Here is an 18,319-nt window from a genome sequence, read left to right as displayed (position 1 = left end):
TTTTCAAATAATGAAAAAGTTTCATATGAGACAACTCAAACTATTCTAAATATTTTTTTAAAGATTTTATTAATTTATGTGAGAGAGAGAGTGAGAGAGAGAAAGCACAAGACGGTGGAGGGTCAGAGGGAGAAGCAGACTCCCCACTTAGCTGGGAGCCCGATACAGGACTCAGTCCTGGGACTCAGGGATCATGACCTGAGCCTCAGGCAGATGCTTAACCGACTGAGCCACCCAGGTGCCCTCAAGCTATTCTTATCTATGTCTTTTTTCATATACCTCTTCACCCCTTTCTAAATAAAATGATTTCATGATTACTATATCTAGAATAATAATAATTTCCTATTTTTATTAAGCATTTATTATGAACCTGGCATGGTCATTTTCATATATTATTTCATTTAACCCTCACAACAAATCTATGAAGATGATACTATTATTACCACCATGTTATAGTTGAGTAAAAAAGCAAGTAGTACAGCCAGGATTTGAACTCAGGTGGTGTTATTCTAAATGTGTGCTCTTAACTAACTATTACATAATACTAAAATATAACAAACAAATGACAATACAGAAAAACCTAAATAGGTTGTTTTTGGCAAATGAATGATCTTACTTGAGACCAGTACTGTTCAACAGAAATATAACAGAAATATAATGTAAGCCATGTATCGTTTTAAATTTTCTAGTAGCTATATTAAAAAAGTAAAACCAGGGGTGCCTGGGTGGCACAACGGTTAAGTGTCTGCCTTCGGCTCAGGGCGTGATCCCGGCGTTATGGGATCGAGCCCCACATCAGGCTCCTCCGCTATGAGCCTGCTTCTTCCTCTCCCACTTACCCTGCTTGTGTTCCCTCTCTCGCTGGCTGTCTCTATCTAGCCAGGAATTTAAATTTAGGTCTCTTTGTCTTCAGCTTCCTATTCCCCTATGATTTCTTCTAAAACTTTTATAGTTTTTGTGGTTACATTTAACTTTATGATCCATTCGCTTATATTTTTGTATGTTGTATGAGATAAAAGTTTCTTTTTCTGCATATAAATGTCTAATTGTTCAAGTGCAATGTGTTCAAAAGATTATCCTTTCACTACTAAAAAAATCAGTTGTTCCTCTGTATGTAACTCTATTTTTGAACCTCTCTTCGGTTCCATTGATCTATGCTCTAGCCTAAAGGTCTCTGTGTCTTTCTTGACACCAATAACACACTGTCTTCATCACCATGGATCTATAGTAAGTTTTGGAATCACGTAGTATAATTTCCCCAAATTTGTTCTTTTTTAAAAACTAATTTGGCTACTCTAGGACCTTTGCATTTCCACATAAATTTTAGAATCATCTCATCAATTTCTTTAAGAAAGCCAACAAGGATTTTGACTGGAATCATGTTTAATCTGTGGACCAATTTCCAGAGAATTGACATCTGCACAGTATTTAGTCTTCCAACCCACGAAATTGAACTTATCTCCCCATTTATTTAGGTGGTCTTTAATTTCTCTCAGCAAAGCTTTGAGGTTTTTAGTGGATTAGCCTTTCAACTACTTTGTTAAATTTATTCCTAAGTAAATCATATTTTTTAATGGTACTGTAAATGGGTACTTTCCAATTTTAATTTCCAAGTGTCTGTTGCTAGTATATAGAAATGTAATTGACTTTTGCATATTGATCTTTTAGGCTAAGTTCACTTATTCATTCTAACATCATTTTTTGTAGAATCCTTAGGATTTTCTACATAAATAATGTCATCTGAGGATAAAGACTATTTTACTTATTCCTCTCTGTGCCGCCTTTTATTTCTTTTTCTTGCTTTATCGCACTGTCTAGGCCCAGTAAAATGCTGAACAGAAATGATAAGAATGGACATTCTTGGCTCTCTGCTCCTCCCCATTCGACAGATAGCCACATCTTACCATGCAGTGCCAGCCGTGTCCCCGAGACACGATGGTGAAGGTCAGAGTGAATGGATTTGGCCTATTGGGCGCCTGGTCACCAGGGCTGCTTTTAACTCTGGCAAAGTGAATATTGTCGCCATCAATGACCCCTTCATTGACCTCAACTACATGGTCTACATGTTCCAGTACGATTCCACCCACAGCAAATTCCACAGCACAGTCAAGGCTGAGAATGGGAAACTTGTCACCAATGGAAAGTCCATCTCCATCTTTCGGGAGTGAGATCCCGCCAACATCAAATGGGGTGATGCTGGTGCTGAGTATGTTGTGGAGTCCACTGGGGTCCTCACAACCATGGAGAAGGCTGGGGCTCAACTGAAGGGTGGGGCCAAGAGGGTCATCATCTCTGCTCCTTCTGCTGATGCCCCCATGTTCGTGATGGGTGTGAACCATGAGAAGTATGACAACTCCCTCAAGATTGTCAGCAACGCCTCCTGTACCACCAACTGCTTGGCTTCTCTGGCCAAGGTCATCCATGACAACTTCAGCATCGTGGGGGGACTCATGACCACCGTCCATACCATCATTGCCACCCAGAAGACCATGGACGGCCCCTCTGGGAAGCTGTGGCGTGATGGCCGAGGGGCTGTCCAGAACATCATCCCTGCTTCCACTGGTGTGGCCAAGGCTGTAGGCAAGGTCAACCCTGAGCTGAACGGGAAGCTCACTGGCATGGCCTTCCGTGTCCCCACCCCCAATGTGTCCGTTGTGTATCTGACCTGCCGCCTGGAGAAAGCTGCCAAATATGACGACATCAAGAAGGTGGTGAAGCAGGCATCAGAGGGCCCCCTCAAGGGCATCCTGGGGTACACGGAGGACAAGGTTGTCTCCTGCAACTTTAACAGTGACACTCACTCTTCCACCTTTGATGCTGGCGCTGGCATTGCTCTCAATGACCACTTTGTCAAGCTCATTTCCTGGTATGACAACGAATTTGGCTACAGCAACCAGGTGGTGGACCTCATGGTCCACATGGCCTCCAAGGAATAAGAGCCCCATGGACCACCAGCCCCAGCAAGAGGAAGAGAGAGGCCCTCAGCTGCTGGAGAATCCCTGCCCCAACTTATCCCCCGAAACACTGAGAATCTCCCAACCTCCACTGTTTCCATCCCAGACCCCCTGAAGAAGGGGAAGTGCTTGGGGAGCCCTACCTTGTCATGTACCATCAATAAAGTATACTGTACCCAGCCAAAAAAAAAAAAAAAAAAAAAAAAACCACACACACACACAAAGAATGAACACTCTTGTTTTGTTTCCAAACTTAAGGAATAAGCATTCAGTCTTCTATCAGTAAGTATGATATTAGCTAAGGGTTTTTCACAAATGTCTCTAGTATTAGAAGAAAGTTCCCTTCTATTGTTAATACTTCCAATACTAAAAATTTTCTAAAAATTTTTATCATAAGTGGATATTGAATTTTGTCAAATACTTTTCCTGTATCTATTGAGATGAACATTTTTCTTTCATTTGTAGCCTGAGAATATGGTTAACTGCACTGATTTTCAAATTCCAATCAACCTTAAATTCCTGGGATATTTTCCACTAGGTCATGACATGCTGTCATTATTATATATTTCTGGATTTCATATGCTAAAATTTTGTAGAGAATTTGTGTGTGTGTGTGTATACAGATATATATATATATATATGTATATGTGGATATATGTGTATGTGTATATGAATATATATATATAATTATACATATATCCATAACACATGGTATGTAGCTTTCGTTTTCTTTGGCATCAGGTTTGAAAATAATTAGTGATGATGTTTATAAATTATGTAAATTACTAAATTAATTCATATATTTCTTGATATAGGAAGAACAAAGGTAATTCACAAATAATTCCAATTACACAGTAAATGGGAATTTACATTATATGCTAACTTTTCAAAAGTTAGTTATATAAAACCATTAAAAATACATTAAACATAGTCACTTCTTAAAAATCCCCCTTTTAAGTTGTCCACAACCTTTTGCCATTACCAGGAATTTTGTATTTCTAATATACTTGATGGAAACATCTTCATGACGATAAATTATACAGTGAATTCTCTCCTTTCACAGCATGGAGATAATCTGAAAATCCCACTCATGGATATGAATTTGTGTCATTCTCTTTATAAATGCAAAAGAGGTTAATACTGACCAGACTCTAGTTAAATATAACTGAATGTATTAGAATTCTGTAATATTCCAAGCAGTGAGGATAAACTGCTGCTTCCGAAACAACATGTTTCTCTCAGTGAAATAATAAGATCAAAGTGGTTAGGAAAAAATATAGTCCCTTTAGCAATTTCTAAACTGTATTGCAAGTGGAAAGTCCATTTTCAGAGTGCTAGAGTCAGAAAAGTAAGGTTCACATTAACATGTAAGATTCTATCAGGAAGCAGACTGCAGCTTGATATAAAACAGACTGCCAAGTAATATTGAGATAGGATCATAAATAATCTGTAAATTAGAAGACTTTGAGCAAACACTGGGTTCTCTGGTAAGCAGACCCTGAGACCCAGATTAGTATGTAAGATGTTACTTAAGAAGTGCCTTTGGGGGAAATGCCTTTGGGATCAAACATATTAAAAGGGAAAAGAGTGAAGGAGGTTTCTACAGAGTCAAATTGTGATGTAGACCTACTGCAGTGTCAGCCTTGACTGACCCCACAGGTAACTCTGGAGCTAGAATGGCCCTTCAGAGTTGTCGTCAGTTGGGCCAAAATGGCCAAGCCTTTTTATTCCCAGAGCAATCGAGTCATCGACGGTGGGCCACTTAGTCCTTCTCACTGCCTACAGCTGAGGCATTTCCAGAAGGGGCTGGCAGCTGGGGACTGTCAGCCCACTGCACTCCCTGCAGCTGGAGCGACAAGCTTTCTAGAAGGGCAGACCTGGGTGGCACATCACAGTTATCTACCCTATTAGGCAAAGTATTCAGAGATTTAAGAAAGAAAGATCTTAAGCCATGCCAGAACCTTTATTTAGATATGTGCATATGAAGGTTGACATGACTTCCTCCACTACTTCATTCAGATCTCTATACAAGTGCCATCCCTCCGGAACTTTCCCTAACCAACTAAAATGGAACTTCTTTACTGTGTTTCATTTTCTCATGGTACTTACCACTACCTGATATTTTAATATACATTGGTTTGTTTATCGGGTATTATCTGCCACCCCCACTGGAATATAAGTTACAGTAGGAAACAACTTTATCTTGTTCACCACGATATCCCCAGTGTCCAGAACAATGCGTGAAAAATAATATATTCACAAATAATCAGAGTTCACTTATTATTTGTGTTGTGAGTGATAATGATTTGTCATCACTGATAACTCATTAACTATAGCATAGTTCAATTGGATTTCAAAGGTTGTAACTTAGCCTAGGTTCCTGATGAAAAACATAAAGCACACAAATAAAATTTTGAGATAAGTCATTGTGATAGTTGATTTTACATCTCAACGACCATGAAATGAATGCCAAGATATTTGGTCAAATATTGTTCTTGGGTGTTTCTGTGAGGATATTTTTGAATGCGTTTTACATTTAAATAACAGACTGATTAAAGCAGATTACCCTCCCTAATGTGAGGGGGGGGGGCCCATCCAATCAGCTGGAGGCTTAAATAGAACAAAAAAAGCAGAACCTCCACCAAATAAGGGAATTCTTCCTGCCTGTCTTTGAACTGGGTCAACAGGTTTTTCCTGCCTTTGAACTCAAACATTAGCTTTTTCTAGGTCTGGAGCCTACTGGGTTTTAGACTAGAACTACACCATCAGCATTCTGGGTTCTCAGGCCTCTGGACTCAGAATGGAACTATGTCATCAGTTCTCCTGGATCTCCAGCTTGCCAACTGCGGATCTTGGGACCTGTCAGCCTCCACAATGCTGTGGACAAATGTCTTACTTCATTCATGACTGCTATAACAAAATACCACACACTGGGTAGCTTAGAAACAACACAAATTTATTTCCCACAGTTCTGGAGGCTGAGAAATCCAAGATCAAGGTACCAGCATGGTCACATTTTTGTAAAGGCCCTCTTTCTGGCTCATAGCTAGCACCTTTCTCACTGTCCTCACATAGGGAGCTCTCTGGGGTCTCTTTTAGAAGAGATAATTCCATTCATGAAGGCTCCACCTGCATGTTCTAACCACCTCCAAATGGTCCCACCTACTAATACCATCATATTTGGGGCTTAAGATTTCAACATATGGGGGCGCCTGGGTGGCACAGCGGTTAAGCGTCTGCCTTCGGCTCAGGGCGTGATCCCGGCATTATGGGATTGAGCCCCACATCGGGCTCTTCTGCTATGAGCCTGCTTCTTCCTCTCCCATTCCCCCTACTTGTGTTCCCTCTCTCGCTGGCTGTCTCTATCTCTGTTGAATAAATAAATAAAATCTTTAAAAAAAAAAAAAAAGATTTCAACATATGAATGTTGGAGGTACACATTCAGCAATAAATTCCTTATAATAAGTCTCCTTTACATATACATATGTAAATCAATATATGTAAATGTAAATATATGTAAATTTCTTTGCATATATATATTTCTCTGGAGAACCCTAATAGTCATCTTATTTGAAAGAAACAAATTTCAAACTATAAAAGTAAATTATAAATAGAATCCCAAGTAACTAATGTGTGTTTTGTTATTCTCTACAAAAGACATTAGCCTTCATTTGGAATTTATCTGTCAAATGTGCTGCTGTTTATGTGTACATTTGAGAAACAAATGTTTCTAACCTAACAAAGTTAGGTCCCTAACTCTTAAAAGAAGGAAATCCAAATATCTACGGAAGTATAAAATTTCACATATATATTCCACTCAACTAAATACATTTCAATATTTACTTTAAGTTCAAAGGCTGTCAATAAAGTCATAGGACATGAGGCACACCCTTATCCAAATGCAATACCGAAATGTCTTCAAATGCTAACAAGAAGTAATTTTTTATTAAAGTCTCCTCTTAGGAGTCTACTAATCAAAAGCTAACTGGATTTCAAGTGGAATATTTAACTGACGTTTTCTGATGTTGTTTCATCCAAATCATTTTGAGAGACAGAAACGTTTCACACAATCATACTATTTCTTGAAATACTGCATTTAAGGGACTCCACACATGCAAATGTCAATTAAACTAAAGGAAAATGCACAAATTAACCTAGCTTTCTCTGGGTCAATTTTGTTGATTTTACTATTAGGCCGTTAATATATGAAGGTTATAAAATGTGTTTATTTTTTTACGCTTTTTAAAATTCATTCATTTATTTATTCATTCATTCATTTATTTTAGAAAGCAGGGGGAGGGACTGAAGCACAGGGAGAGGGAAGGGGAAAGAATCTCAAGCAGAGAGCAAGGGAGCCTGAGGGCTTGATCTCCTGACCCTGAGATCATGACATGAGCCAAAACCAAGAGTCAGATGCTTAACTGAGCCACCCAAATGTGTTTGTTTTAAATAAGAGAAAAAAAAAAAGAAGTAATATTTCACTTAAAATGTATTTCCACTTAGAGTTTAAAAGCCAAATATACACCTCAGAAAACAATTCCTCATCCCCTGCCCAAATGAATAGTATACATGTTAAAGAAGTCATAAATATTATACAATATTGAAACATTTAAAAACTTTCACAACTTTTTCAAAATTTCCATATTCACCTTAAATATAAAATTCAAACAAAACCCAGCCCTTGAAAAGAAATTCTCCTTAAGATGATTCCACTCACCTAAAGTCTTCCTAATTGGGGCACCTGGGGGGTTCAGTTGCTTAAGCAGCTGACTCTTGATTTCAGCTCAGGTCATGATCTCAGGATCCTGGGACTGAGACCCATGCTGGGCTCCAGACTCATCAGGGAGTATGCTTGAGGATTCTCCCTCTCCCTTTGCCCCTCCCCTGGCTTGCACTTGCTCACTCTCTCTCTCTCCAATAAATAAATCTTAAAAAAAAAAATGAAGTGTTCCTAATTTATTTTAAAAAACATAACAAACTTATCCCAATTTGTTCTTATTTGAAAGGAATACCTCTATTTGGCTCCACAGAAAAAGCAGAACCTGCTCTTCTGGTCCCCACAAGATACTGATTGACAAAGCCTACTTATGAGTTCATTACAAACTGCTAAAATAGTGCTATTTCACTTCAGGCCATCAAAATAGTATGAATATATTGCTTTATTGAATTTTCCTATGCTAAATGTAGGTATTTTCTGGCATAAGGGGGAAAAAGTCAAACATTTTTCCTACTGTTCTTGCCTCTTAGACTTTTTTATTGATTCTCTCTTCTCCTAATTAGAGTCATCCCTAAAAATGTAAGAAAATCTACCTCTTGATAGATTTGGATGACCTAATTTGAGTCCACACAATAAAATTTTTCTAGTCACAATAAAATAGTTCTTCTTAGCTTGGATGTTATGTACTGAATTGTGTCCCCCCAAAATTCACGTATCTAATCCCCAGTGCCTTAGAACACGACTACATTTGGACATAGGGCTGTTAAAGACGTAATTATGTAAAAAGAGGCCATAGGGTAAGCCCTAATCTAATCTGACTGGTATTCTTAAAAGAAGAGGTGATTAGGACAGAGACACCAGAGATATGCACACAAAGAGAAAGGACTGTGTGAGGACACGGTGAGAAGGCCATCTGTAAGAGGCCTCAGGAAAAACCAAACCTGACAAAATCTTGATCTTAGATTTCTAGCCTCCAGTACTGTGAGAAAATAAATCTTTGTTGTTTAAGCCACCCAATCTTTGGTATTTTATTATGGCAGCCTGAAGTATTGTGATTCATAAGGAATATCTATTTGGTTATTCAAATGACCAAAATATATTTCTCATATATTTGGTCTTCATCCATAGTTCCTGGCTCACAGTTGCCAAAACCCTTGGAATTTCCTTAATGATAAGAGCAATGGGACCATCTTTTGTCATAATATTTGGTTACTTATCTTCAGTTCCTGAAATTGCACTAAAGACATAAACGTCAAACAGCGTCTTGTTATTCATAATAAGCCCCTTTCCATCACAACTGGATTTATGTTAATGAAGTAACTTGGAAATCACCTAAGGATGGAGACTAGTTGCCAGGGGAACTAACTGTCCCTAGTGTGTTAAAACTTTAAGTCCCACTCCTGATTTCTGGGGAGACAAAAGGGGCTAAGGTTGAATCAATCACCAATGGCCAATGATTTAATCCATGGTGCCTATGTAATGAAGCCTCCATAAAAACTCAAAAGGAGGGGGTTCAGAAAGCTTCCAGGTTGGTGAACACATGGAGATTTGTGCATAGTGGCATACTCCAAGAGAGGATAGAAGCTCTGCCCCCTTTCCCCATACCTTGCATCTCTTCCATATGACTCTTCCTAAGTTACATCCTTTTATAATAAACCAGTGATCTAGTAAATAAAATGTTTTTCTGAATTCTGTGAGCTGCTCCAGCAAATTAATCAAACCCAAGAAGAGGGTCATTGGAACCTCCAATCTATAGCTAGTCCATCAGAAGCACAGATGACAACTTGGGCTTGCTATAGGTATCTAAAGTGGGAGGTGGAAGTAGCCGTGCAAGTTTTGTAGGACTGGGTCCTTGACCTGTGGAATCAAAGGCTATCTCCTGGTAGATATGTTAAAGTTGAGTCGAATTGTAGGACATCCAGCTGGTGTTGGGAGAACTGCTTGGTAGCGTGGGAAAAACCCCAAACACACACACACGTTGTAATTCACCCCAGAATCTTTACAGCTCTAGCAAACTAATACAGAATATATTAGTACATTTATCTCAGGTTTATACAATACTGACATCCTAAGGGGAAAATAAAGGGTACATCAAATCACCAATTAAAATTTAGCTAGAAAATATGATAATAAAACAGGATGCTGAATATTTCACGAGTTCTACATTGGTTTCTAGAGGCTATGTTAATTTCATCCAATCCAATCTAATCCAGTCCAACTGAACCCAATAAAATGGCCTTTTCCTTTGAGCTACTTCAGGGATTCAAAGACAAATAAAACATGATCTTTGTACTATTTTGCTGTAGCTAAAAAAAAAAAAGGATGCATTAAAAAAGAAAAAGCTATGTAATAAGCTCTTGTATGTACAGAAAATAGACCAAATTATTATCTATCACATCAAGTGATAAATGTTATAAGTACTATGTTCAATATGATCCTTTTTTATAAATATGTACATGCATGTATAGGATGTGTGCACATGTAATACACTTGAAAAAAACCACTGGAAAGGCATATACAAAACTGTTAAGAGTTGTTTTAAGTGGTACAACTAAGGTAATTTTAATTTTCTTTTTTTTTAATATTTATTTTTAGTGACCACAAATTTTTATATTGGAAAAATGATCAAACATTTTTTTAAAAGATGTTACCTGAAGAAAGGTTGCCCAAACCTGAAATGATAAAAGATATCTGCAAAAAGACAAAAGTGAGCAAATGGCTATCAATGTTTAAGAATTTCACACTCAATTCTATGAGTTTGGTTATTCTTTACTGAGGTAAAATTCGTATCATATAAAATTAACCTTCTTAAAGTATACAACTCAGAGGCATTTAGTACATTCACAATGTTATGCAACTACAACTTCTATTTAGTTCAAAAACATTTCATCACCCCAGAAGAAAATCCCATACTCATTAAGCAGTCACTCTCTACTCTCCCTCCCACCCCCTAGCTACCACTATTCTGCTTCCTATCTCTACTACCTATTTCAGATATTTCATTTAAATAGAATCATACATTATATGACCTTTTCTGTCTGGTGCCTTTAATCCAGAGTAATCTTCCTGAGATTCATCTACATTGTAGCATATTTCAGTATTTCAATCCTTTTAGATGGCTAAATAGTATTCCACTGTACAGCTAAACCACATTTATCCAGTCCATCAGCTGATACACATTTGCATTATTTCCATCTTTTGACTATTATGAATAAAACTGCTATAAACATTCACGTGCAAACTTTTTTATGGGCATATGTCTTCAATTCTCTTGAGCATATACTTAGGAATGGAACTGCTGGGTCATACGATAATCCTGTTTAATTTTTTGAGAAACTACCAAAACATTTTTACTATGGCTTCACCATTTTATATTCCCACCAAAATATATAAGGGTTCCAACTTCTCCACATTCTCTCAACACTTATTCTTTTCCCTTCCCTTTGTTTACTATAGTGATCCTGGAAGGTGTGAAGTAGTATCTCACTGTGGTTCTTCTGTTACATTCATAACCTACGCATACATTTGACATGCAGTTCCAGTAATCACACAACAAATTTCTAACAATTATACCGAGTTATGTGATTAAATTTTAAATATAAGAACATGCCCATTAGGAATAAGGATAAGACAAGTGCTATTTTAATTAGTAAATATAGCTAATATGTAAATCTAGGACACGGGAAGTGAAAGGGAGGGCACATTAACCCATTAAGTCCCTAGTAGATTTCTGGTCTTACTGGATAAGTAATCAAAGAAGTAGCTCACATGATATATTCCTTCTAAAGGTGGCATGAGTCATGGTATATAATAATGTTTTAATTCAATCAAGCATCAAAATAAGAAAGAAAAGAAAGAAAAAATAACTCTATACCAATTCCATGAAACATTCGAAAAAATATTATATCTAGGTCACAATTTCTCTAGGAAAATTTTATGCATGCAGTAAGAGTCAGATTCAAGTTATACTTCGTTTACACAAATAGTAGAAACAAATCATCCTTTGAAACCTATCATTTGCTTTTGCGAGCAAGATAAAACATGATTCAAGAGGGAAAAAATGGAAATAAACACCACTGGCACTACCACATACTTCTTATCCTTTTCAAAAGTTAAATAATCATAAAAAGAAACTAGAAACTAGAAAGAGCTAAAACTCTTGGAGGGAAAAGATATATTCCTAAACGCCACTAGTGAAGGTTAAACATCTTCACACAATTACTAAGTTGTATCTCTAATAATTGTGAGGGGAATTTTATCACTGCTGATCACAAACTTACCATTTTTATTTCCCCACCCTTTAGTTACCCTCTTTACCATTTCCCATTTTCCCATGAATCCTCTCTTCCCTCTCTTGCCTAAGCCTTAAAACTGCCAGAAACATCCAACCCATCATTCTTTACAATGTACTCAGAGGCCAGGTATGTTACCATTCTTGAACAAGGATGCTAACCTTTACCTTCAGATTTTAGATGTGGTTTTAAAACCCTACTACTTTAGAAGACTTCTTTAAGGAGCTTTATGTCTACGGAGGTAGACCTTTATTTTTCTTCTCTAGGAAAGGCTATCAATATGCAGAGCCAGGCCTAAGTAACCAGGTAAAACATGGAGTTAGGGTTATAGTTCTCCCTCCTCACATCTTCACCATGGTTGGTGCAGTGCTAGCAATGGTGAGGCTCCTCCAAACATGGAAAGCTTGAGTAGGAGAGAAAGACTATGGCCAATGTCACATGGCAGCTGAGAAGTAGTTTAGTGAGATATCCAGAAATAGTCAGAGGAAGATGCACATTGGAAAGATAACTAGAGGTCCCAGAGGATATATCAGGGACAAAAACAGGAGCTTTAGATAATCAATATTAAAGTGACTTTATTTGTGTCATCATTTGAAGTGACATTTAGACTATATTTGGTTAAAATAGGGCTCATAGGTTAAAAATTAAATATCTTCTGGCAAAGTCAGAAGGTATTTATATGCATATGACTATGCTTCAAGTACTGAAAATTATGTACCTTGTTCTCTGCATGTTCACGAGGCAAACTAATTTCTCTGTGGTACCAAGCTACAGAGATAGCCTCATTCTCTTGCCTGACGACAATCTCGTCAAAAAACACTAGTTTGGTGCCAAGCCTGAGTTAAACTACAATTTGGAAGAAGACACTGTAAGGTTTCTAATCCCAAATAGCTGTGATGTATTCTCATACACAGGGAAGGAGTTATGTGGACCAGATGGACACAGACTCTGCAGGGGAGGGTGTCTGATTGCCTCAGGAATCTAAGACAGGAAAGTCAAGGTGACAAAAATGAAAAATGAACAGATGGAAGCATTATATAGTTGTACAGAATTTCTGTACAATACAATGCCCATATATTTAATTTCTTCAATCCAAATAGATGCTATTCCCAGGAGCAATAAAGAGATCGCCAGAAGGAAATTTTCAAATATTTGACCTGACACCCCTTGAAAAGGAACTCTTGATCTTATTGTAGGGGAAAACACATATCCTTTAATAGTATCATCTTTGGGAACCTTCTTATAGATCCCTCCTAATGAAATAATCCCAGGTCCTTCGTGTAAGGAGAAAGGGTCACATATTAATTCGTGAAGAAGGTAAACTGGATGAATTAGATAATGGCTAACAGGATAATGTTTCAGAATTCTATTCTGTATCTTTGTACAGTATTTTTTGTACATTTTATACATTTGTACTGTACATTTTTTACAGTTTTTTTTTACAGGAATTAAATATTGAGCACTGACAATGTATTGTTATATTTAATCCTCACAAAAATGAGAAGAGAGATTCAGTTAGGGGTTGAATGATCTTTATCAAGCCTTGACTAGCCTTCGTGACCCTAGCTAGTAAGTGACAGAGAAAGAGAATTTAAATCCAAGCTGCCTGGATTCCATATACTGAAGAAATGGCAAGCATGCATATAGCCATGCTGTTTTACAAAACGATTTCTGAAAGTAGGCGAAACCAGCAGGATTAGAAACTTTACCAATGACAGAGAATTGGAATATCCAAAGATGACCTATGTAACATTACTGATAGCTTAGAAAAATCAAACAACTATACAAAATATTTCTTTTAATACAGCAGGATAAATTAAAGGGGGGAAAGGATTCATTCATATCTCTATATTAAAAAGAAATCCAAGTTTAAAATAGAGAGTAACTGAAGTAACTCTTACACCAAACAATTACAGATTTTCAACATAAAAGACGAAAGAGAAGCATGCTTCTAAAATGTGAAATTAATAAAGCAATTTAACAACCAAGATGTTTTTATATAAATAAAAGATCAATATTTTTGTTAAAAGACACAACAATGTATCTTTTAGTTTTGTCATTTCAAGCAAAAAGAAGGTCAATAGAAAAGCAGTCAGCAGAAGAAAACATATCTGTAGAAACACTAAAACCAAAAAACCCAAAATATTCAACAACAATGCAATACAAAAATTTCAGAAATTCACTCAGGCTAAACTATAATGCTGAAGTCAGAGGTTTCAGTTACAATCCATATTTCACCCAAACAAATATTTCAAAAGAGAAGGCTCACTGAGTATTTTAATAGAAACCATACTGTTCCAATACCACAGAAAAAAACAATGAATCCTGAAAACCTTCCACAGTCCAACCCACCATATCAACTTAACATCATGAAATACATGTCAAGTTTCTACTGAATTATTAAGTATGATAAATAGGACATGGAACTGAATTGAGGAAAAGAACAGAAGTAAATATCAGGACACCTGGATCCTACTGGTTCTGCCACTATATAGCCTGTATGTTCACACCCTTGAAAATGTTATTCCTTTCTCTAAGCCTCAGTTTCCCCATCTGTAACATAATACACCTGGTGTGGATAATCTTTCAATTCCTTTCAAACTTTAAAATTATATGACTAACATAATATAATAAAAAAATATTATTATAAAAAATAATAAAAAAATAAAAATAAAATTATATGACACTCTATGACAGGATCACTTTCTAACCTCTTAATCCATACAAAATGACTGTGTACCCCTGACAGGAAACTAATTAGAGTTTTCCCATTTTCATGCTTCTAATTTTCATTTCAATACTTAAACTAAACCCTAGTAGAAATAATCCCACATGTGAACAAATTATCATACATTTACATTGTAAAAATCAAAATACTCCTAAATTTACATAACTACTAGCTGGGGTATAAAACCCAAGTCTTTCTATGAGGTCAGCCAAGTAGAATGACTATATGTACTTTTCTTTCCAACGCTGAAGATTTCCTTAGCATGGGCTATTCGACATATGAGTGTCAAATGGAAAAGGCAAAAAAATAAAAAGGCCTGCAGAGCTAGCCCATAATAGGTCCTTAATATCTTTATGTTAAAAGAACAAATGCATCTACCATGGCAAAGAATTCCCTTGTTTAGGATGTTTTTAACATCAGTCTAGGAATGTTATAGATATACCTAAAGCATCAAAAATGATCAGTAATATGGATGGGTGTTAAAAATCACAATAATCAAATTATTGTTTATAACCATCCTTTGAGTTTGATACTAGACTCATGGGAGAAAACTGTAAACTCGTCCCTTGAAGCCTCTTATAGAAGTCCATTCTAGATCAATAATAGGTACTAGACCAGATCTAAGCCATTCAGAATTTGCAATTTGGAAGAAGGGTAGAATGAAAAGAAAAAGTTTGGAGAAGCTTTCTCTTGCCAAGAATGATGGCAAAAGGAAGGGCTAATGACATAGTTCTAGGGAGCTGACCTCCATTGTTAGGCCCCACTAGTTTTAATGCTATATTAAAAAGTTCTATTCAAATGTCAAAAGAAATGTTTTAGTGAGAAAAATACCAATTTTTCCAAAGAAAAATTTCTAGTTATCTTTAGCTAACCAGCAGTGGAAAGAGTCAATGTTCAGAAATCAATATTATAAATTGCTAAGCAAAAAGGATACCAGTAACAGAGTCCAATGAAATATATCACTTGAGACTCAGACTCAAATCCTCTGAGAAGCCTACACATACCATCCTATATAACACCTTCTAAACTTGAAGAAATTCTAGAAATCAAGAAAAAGTTCAACAGATTCAATTATAGAAAAAGCAAAACTTTTTTATAAGCAAAACTCACAAGCCAAAAGATACATATAGTAAATATCATAAATGATTAACATATTATCATATCCATTTTCTATAGCTGCCTAAAAATCACCATAAACTTAGCAGCTTAAAACAACACCATTTAATTAGCTCACATTTCTGTAGTCCAGAAATACAGACACAGTGTGACTAGGTATCACAAGCCTGAAATTAAGGTATTGGTGGAGCTGAGTCATAGCCTAAAACTTGAGAAAAATCTTCTTTCAAGGTCACTCCTGTTGACAGAATTTAATACCTCACAAAGGTAGGACCCAGGCCCCTGTTTCCTTGCTGGCTGTCAGCCAGGAGTCACTCTCACAACTAGAGGCTGAGCACTTGAGTATTTCAAGTCTAGTTCCTTTCCATGTGGCCTCCTCAATCCAGCAAACGTGTCATGAATCCTCATGTTTTTAAATTTTCTGATTTCCTCTATTATTACCAGCCAGAGAAAACTGTTTTTAAAGGGCTAATGTAGGGGAAAAAATAATGAAAGTTAAAAAATAAAGGGCTAATGTGGTCTTAACTGCTATGTAGGATCAGACCCATCCTGATAATCTCTCTTTCTTAATGTCAATTGTACCAAATAATATAACCTAACCATGAGAGTAAAATCTATCAAATTTACAGTCCCAGTAATTACTTGGAGCATGTATACTGGGGGAGGGAATATGAAAAATCTTGAGCAACATCTTAGAATTCTGCCTACCTCTATTATATAAGGAAATTATACAATTAGGTGAAAAATATTTTTCAAGATACCAAACGCATATGAGAAAATAACATGGGCAAACAAGGCCCATGACAGAACAGAATTTTTTGGAAAATAATTTGATGAGAAATATCAAAAACCATATAGTTGTTAATACTCCTTGGCTTAGGAATACCATTCCTGGAAATACTGTCCCCCGAAAAAAATTCATAAGAAAGAAAAAGCAATGACATGAATATGCCAGGCTCCTCTGGGTTTTCCTAGTACCATAGACACAACTCTAAAATAGCAATTTCCACTTTGAGCATCAAATCCAGAAACTGTCTTATTCATCCTTCCATTCACAGGCCCTAGAATGATATCTGCACTCTACAAGTATTTGTTGAGTGCCCACTACGTGACCATTACTAAGTGAGTCATCAAGACACAGAATTGTGTAATCCATGCTCTGATGTACCTCATTTCTCATAATTCTTGAAAAAAAAAGTTATATAATATCAAAAATTCTACAGCCAATATATGTGCAAAATATTAGGATCACAAAAGTCAAGAGAAATAAAGGGATCATTGAACCAGGCCTTGAAAACTAAGTGGAATTCACTAGAAAGACAAAGCAGATAGGGATATGGAGGGAAGTAGAAAAGGAAGTAGAGCATATATTATGTAGCCATTTAAAATCATAATTATGAACTATATGAAACTATATGAAAAATGTTCATATTAAGTGGAAAACTCTGTGTACCAAAATAAATCTGGGTTCTAATCAAAAATATGCCCCCCTAAATATGTATAAATACATCAAAACAAATAGGGGAAAAATCAGTTTTCTAGAAAGTAGTATAAGTGATAATTTATTTCCTCTCATTTTATTTTTTAAAATATTTTTTAAAGATTTATTTATTTTAGAGAAAGAGAGCACGGGGTGGGGGGGTGGCAGGGGAGAGGGAGAGATAGTCTGAAGCAGACTCCCCACTGAGCATGGAGCCTGACATGGGGCCCGATCTCACAACCCTGAGATCACAACCTGAGCCAAAACCAATAGCCAGACCTTAACTGACTGCACCACCCTGGCACCTCTCCTCTTACTTTATTTACATTATTATGTTTATATCATTTGTGCTTCCAAAGAAATTTTAAATAAAAAGAAAAAAAAAATCACATTAAAAAATTTAAAAAATCCACCATTTGAGGGAGTCTTGCTAACTGATAGAAAAAAGAAAACATTCGATGTCTGAGTCTATTTACCATCATTCTAACTAAAAGCCTTGATTATAGGAAGCAACATACTCAACCATTCATTAGTTCTACAAGCATCTGCTGAATACTAACAATGGGCCATAGTGGAAGGCATTGGAGATACATACATGGATTACAGTCTTTGCCCCCAAAAAAGCTCTTGATCTGACGAAACACTATAGTGAGATTATATTTGGTAATTGTATTTTAATAATTCCCAAGAAGACAAAATTCTCTAAATAATGGTTCACTTCATGGGTAGAAGCCTCAGTGTGATGGAATGAGTTAAACAGCTCACTGCCTCAAGTGTACTGATGGCAGCAGGGAGAAGACCTGTCTGTCACCGCTGCCAAGCAACTGTTTTCCCAAGACTCACAAATCAGACCCACCTGATTCTTAAATGACATCAGTTCTATCACAATGCAAAGCGATCTAGTCAATACCTACCCATATGGCTCAGTAAATCTACAAATCTAATATCTTGGCTTACTAACAGGGTGGCTGTTTCATGCTTGAAGAATAATGTTTGAAAGCCTGATAATTCCAACACAAATTTATTTATTGG

General features: G+C 36.5%; 1 protein-coding gene and 1 pseudogene across 2 annotated transcripts in view; one reads left to right on the top strand and one right to left on the bottom strand.

Annotated features, from left to right (window-relative positions):
* MACROD2 (mono-ADP ribosylhydrolase 2) overlaps positions 1-18,319 on the bottom strand; it is a 1,910,609-nt gene that overhangs the window by 1,805,993 nt on the left and 86,297 nt on the right. The window lies entirely within an intron of this gene.
* On the top strand, positions 1,921-2,936 carry LOC100483590 (annotated as a pseudogene).

Source organism: Ailuropoda melanoleuca, chromosome 13, assembly GCF_002007445.2.
Source record: "Ailuropoda melanoleuca isolate Jingjing chromosome 13, ASM200744v2, whole genome shotgun sequence".
Lineage (NCBI taxonomy): Eukaryota > Metazoa > Chordata > Mammalia > Carnivora > Ursidae > Ailuropoda > Ailuropoda melanoleuca.
The sequence above is the reverse complement of the archived record's forward strand: the minus strand, read 5'-3'. Positions and strand labels throughout refer to the sequence as shown.